This window comes from Linepithema humile, chromosome 1 (assembly GCF_040581485.1).
Source record: "Linepithema humile isolate Giens D197 chromosome 1, Lhum_UNIL_v1.0, whole genome shotgun sequence".
In the NCBI taxonomy this organism is placed as follows: domain Eukaryota; kingdom Metazoa; phylum Arthropoda; class Insecta; order Hymenoptera; family Formicidae; genus Linepithema; species Linepithema humile.
The window spans coordinates 35,380,246-35,386,238 of record NC_090128.1 but is presented as its reverse complement, the minus strand read 5'-3'; positions in this window follow the sequence as shown (position 1 = coordinate 35,386,238).

Genomic DNA, 5,993 nt, shown 5'->3' with positions numbered 1-5,993 from the left:
ATTTTATCCGTTAAAAATATAATAAGCGCGAATTTTTTGTCGGGAGTGCCGATTATATATATACACTCACCCGAAAAAAAAGCGGTACACTGAAAATGTGGGAAAAATTCATCAAATTTCAACTGACGATAACTTCGTAAATAATAAAGATAGAAAGTTCTATAAAATATGGAAATGAAGCTAAAAATCTCTACTTTAAGAATCAATTTATTTCAATGTTGCAAAATAAATTTATTGAAAATGGCGGATGACAAAGCGCGAGCATGCAAAATTGAAAAATAATGGTTCGAGTTTGCGACGGTGCACGGTATAAACAAAAAATTGTAGCTTATTGGGATCAAAAGCGTACGAAAGTACAGAGTCTCCTCTTTAAAATGCTTTTTTATGCATCTCGATACGATGATTTTTCGCCGAGAGATTCGCATTTGAAGAAAAAGGCAGATTCTTACTTCAAATGCGAATCTCTCAGCGAAAAATCATCGTATCGAGATGCATAAAAAAGCATTTTAAAGAGGAAACTCTGTACTTTCGTACGCTTTTGATCCCAATAAGCTACAATTTTTTGTTTATACCGTGCACCGTCGCAAACTCGAACCATTATTTTTCAATCAATTGTTTTGCATCCGAAGGAGATGTCTGCAGATCTTTTGTGATTTCTCCGCCCTGACTTTTTGTTTATGCTCGACCGCACATTGCGAGAAAAGTGCTTGATTTCTGCGATAAAGTTGGCATAAATCGACTCGAATGGCCAGCAATGAGTCCAGATTTAAATCCCATTGAACACCTATGGGACAATATTAACAGAAAAGTACGAAATCATATACCTGCTCCTCAGTCATTGCCAGAACTTCGAAGAGTTCTTGAAATAGAGTGGAATGACATTACGCAGTCTGAAATTAGAACATTAATAAGGAGTATACCTCGTCGCATGAATGAGGTAATACGCGCACGAGGAGGTCATACCCATTATTAATATACGCGCGCGCACACGCAATTGTACACGCACCACCGGGAGGGTTTGGAGTCGTTAAATATCGTGGACCTGACGAGCCATGAGGTCCTTATCCCAGTGGTGCACGCACACACACACACACACGGGATCAGATTTCTGCCACGTCCACGCCGTTGATCCTGGGTAACGCTAAAAGCAGAATTGACACTTACAACCGTAAGAAGAGTTTGGAGTTTTAAAATACCGCGGAGCTGATGACCACGGAATTCTTATTCTTGCAATTCGGTCTGGTTCAAAATTGAATATCTCGGCACGTAATACAGCTAGCAGGATTTTTTAAAAACCATTTTAAAAGTTTGGATGTCTAGTGTTCGAAAATTCATAACGCAATAATGTGCAACAATTTTCTCCAAAATGGCGGATGACAAAGCAAAAGCATGCGAAATTGAAAAATAATGGTTCGAGTTTGCGACGGTGCACGGTATAAACAAAAAATTGTAGCTTATTGGGATCAAAAGCGTACGAAAGTACAGAGTCTCCTCTTTAAAATGCTTTTTTATGCATCTTGATACGATGATTTTTCGCCGAGAGATTCGCATTTGAAGTAAGAATCTGCCTTTTTCTTCAAATGCGAATCTCTCGGCGAAAAATCATCGTATCAAGATGCATAAAAAAGCATTTTAAAGAGGAGACTCTGTACTTTCGTACGCTTTTGATCCCAATAAGCTACAATTTTTTGTTTATACCGTGCACCGTCGCAAACTCAAACCATTATTTTTCAATTTTGCATGCTCGCGCTTTGTCATCCGCCATTTTCAATAAATTTATTTTGCAACATTGAAATAAATTGATTCTTAAAGTAGAGATTTTTAGCTTCATTTCCATATTTTATAGAACTTTCTATCTTTATTATTTACGAAGTTATCGTCAGTTGAAATTTGATGAATTTTTCCCACATTTTCAGTGTACCGCTTTTTTTTCGGGTGAGTGTATATATATAAAGTATCATGCAAGTACCGGAACATATTATTTATTGGAAATGCAAAAATATTTACATTACTTGAGCATATTCGTTGTTAGCAATGTTTTGCCCATTGTTTAACGATCGGACGAATTGTACAATGCATTGAATTATTACCAACACACAGTTTCAGTGAGTGCAAATTCCAATATCTAAGTCATGCAAAAATGATTCTTATATATATAATATATTTTTCTTTAACCTTTAACATAACCTAATCAAAATTTAATTTATTAGAATTAAATTGATTAAAATACAATTGTCATGAGCGTGTATCTGATTTGGTCTTTGTATAATCATCAAAATAATTATTGTCTATCTCGCTTTGATGCGTGTATAATATTTAATATATTGTCAAAAGTGAGATGTGATAATATAATTTCAATTACCTGCGTGGACGCGTCGTGTTTATTTGTCTCGCATTTACATGTAACGTGATATAGCAAATTTGCGATGTAAATTCTTGTGATTTTTGTTTAATAATACGCATAACAATGTGCAAATTTCTGATATTCATCAACTCTTCTGGACTTTATGTGGAGCAATATAAGACGGAATCTGCAACGAGATGAACAAATTTGTAACACCTTAGCTGGTATGTACAATAATTTATTCATTATTTAAATATGTACATAATTATATGACAATACGTAATAGATACTTAACTGCAATTTCTATTGATCAAATATTTATAACGAGATATTTAAGAATATTTGTTGAATTATTCATACAATTTATATTATGTAATTATGTTTTAAAACATTTATATATAATATAATAACTAAAGTATATGATATTATAATTTTTCTAGGTAACAGCAAAAAGCATATTTAGCTAAGGTGCAACAATCGGTAAGTGGATTTATTCAATATAATGCTTGTATAATATTATACAAAATATTGATATTATCTTTTCTGTTTTTTCGTTCGCCAATACTTACTACACAGTTGTAAAACCACTTTTGACAATCATATATCTCTATCTTATAAAAAAAATTCTTATATAGTGATCAAAAAAGTATCGGTATAATATATCTTCTTCTTTTTAATTATAATGTTTAGTAAAGTTTTGGTTTTTGTAATAATCTGAACAATTTTTAGCTATTATTTAATTTATAATTTATAGTTTGAATTATAGCAAAACTTTAATTATATTACTCTTCCTTTAAAGAATAATATATTTGATATAAAATAGTTTAAAATGTCATTTACATTTGCTAAAATTAGTGTGTTGATATTGATAAAAAATAAACTAACCAGTCAGATTGAATTATCTTAAACGATTAGCAAACATAATAATGCACAATTTTTATAATGTGACGCGTATGTGTGATTATTATTTATTTATTATTAAAATGTGCACATAAGCTTAATATCAAACATATATAATTATGTATATAAATAAGAAAATGTTTAGAAAAATTGTTTTACAATTAATCAAAAATACAGTAGATGCATATTGCAGCGATCATCTATAAAAAATAATCGTACAGATCGTACAGATTCTTGTAACAATGTTCTTATTTATTCAAGCATTGTTTTTGACACAAAATATGCAAGTAATCATTTTTTTAATTCTTTTTATTTGCTCAGTTCCGTTTGAGTTGGTTTATCTTTGGATAAATTATCGCAATGATTCATATTTGAAAATTGAAACAAAAATATGAGTTTGATTTTCTATTGTAAACTCAATATCAAAAAATATTTTTGAAATTTGCGATAAGGAAAGGCCTCGAATAGAAAGATGATCCCGCTCGTTCGTCTCGGACGAACCGTTCGAATGAACCGATGAATTGCCATGATCAATCAGGAAGTCGAAATTGGTGGAAGATTATCTCGGTTGGGGTGCTCGCGTCTCTCCTCTGTCGGCACAAGTTGTTAATAGAGAAAACAATTCATCATAATTTGGCGGCCGCCGCGGGGCGCCTTTACCATGGTGGTCCGCAGTAAAAACGTAAAATATACACGGCAATATCGGTTGCACTTGCACGTGTTTCGGTTACCAATATCGATTAATATCCCGACAAGTTTGTTACACATCTACGAGGGGAGCGAATAATTAGCGAGTCAATTCGTTTTTCAGAATATCAGAATATTTGAAGAATCCAATTTTTTCTAAACAAAACATTTTACTAATGCTATTGATTGATTTGAGAATATGATTTTATGTTGTTTGCATTGATGTAGCTAAAATTAGAAAATGTCTAGTATTTGATGCTGGTATTTGATTAAAGAGAAAGTTTCGCGTAACATTGATTGAGAAATATTATACAATCCAAAGATACTGAACACACATATGTATACGTATCATCGTGCAGTACGTGTCGTTTGCTCCACGGTCGTGCCGTGTACGATAATAATTTAATATAATATCCGCAAAGCATACTACGAATAGAAAGAGAAAGAGAAAGGTAAGTGAGATAGAGAGAAATGGAGAGGAAGCACCAAGGAGGCTCGCGGTGGCAGCAGCACGGGGCGAAAGCAGATTAGCGTGAATAATGAAGACACGACCCCGTGAAAGCCTAAGCGGGCCTCCTTAAGTCTGTTCCTTCGAGTAGAAGCCGAAGCCGGAAAGGGAGGATGCTGAGGGAGAGAGGGGGGGGGAGGGGGAAAGGTAGAGCGGACAGAAAGGAGGTAGAAGCAGTTAATTACTCCTCCCATCCACGGGATAACGACTTCCCCTTATTTGTCGAGAGGCGCAAACAGCCAACCCTCTGCGAAATCCCTCGCCAAGACGCTTTCTCCAGTATACACACGTACATTTGACTTCGTATATATATGTACACATGCTCGGTGTGTGTGTGTGTGTGTGTGTTGCGCGCGCGTGTGCATGTGTGTGTTTATATATCTGTGCGTATAAGTAGACAGCAAAGGACCACCTGGGTCCATCTGGGGTACCGTTTCAATATCGAACGGCTCTTTCTCGATCGACCGATCAGAAATTCGCGACTGGGTAAGCTTGTCATCGTCTCGTTATATCGTATACGAAGATGCAGACCTTAGCACAAGATAAATCAAATTTAGGACATCGGTTAGGCCATCGGAATATTTCGATAGGAAGATATTGCACCCGAACGATTTCAACTCGGGAAACTTATAAGCTTTAGGATCTGAGAACGTTATAACAGCGATAAAAATAATTATATTGAAAAATCATGAAAAGACACACGGTGCTTGTTTCGGCACTTCCCTCGAATCGAACGTTCTCCGAATGGGACGAGAACTTTTTCCGTATAAATTTATATCGAGTGAACGCAAACCAAAGCGTCGTAAATAGACCGAAGCGTAAAGTCGTCGTCAACCGCCGCCGTTGCACGCCCGCTAAGTCGAAGGGCTCATCGATGGTTGCAGGACGTGGTAGCACATGTTACGGCGGTGCCGCGAACATGCGACGAAACAAATGTTAGGTACGTCCGAATACACGTACGGGATGCGAAGGGAGTGAGAGAGAGACTAATTACGAAAGAAATCATAATAGGCACACATGCACCGCGGGCTGTCGGGCTAACGATCGGGCTTCCTCCGCCGCATCTGCACCTGTTATTCGGATCCGATGCACGCGAGCCGCATATGCCGTTGGCCTTCCTTAGAGACACGCCGCCTAAGGCGTTTTGCCGGTCCTTCCCCTCGATTCTCATAGATCCCGAATCCGAAATGACGAAATTTTATTCTCGAGAAACTCGTTCCTTGCTTTCTGACCAATCGGCACAAAAATAATAAATTAAAATCGATAGAAATTAATTCTGTGAAATTAAATTTCTCATTTTTGAAGATTGATGATAAGTTCCAAGCTTTTCATTAATAATTCGGTATAAATCCTCGATCTATACGTATGATTAATACGCACTCTCGGTTTCTCTCTCAACGTCATTATAGATATATATAAACATAAAATATAATCGGCCAGGACATGACGATGCTCAAGCTCAGAGACCCGGACTATTACGTATATCGCCGGTGCGATTAGTTACTAGACGCGAGTAGCTACATCATCGGTATTAATGACACGAGCGGCGGGCTA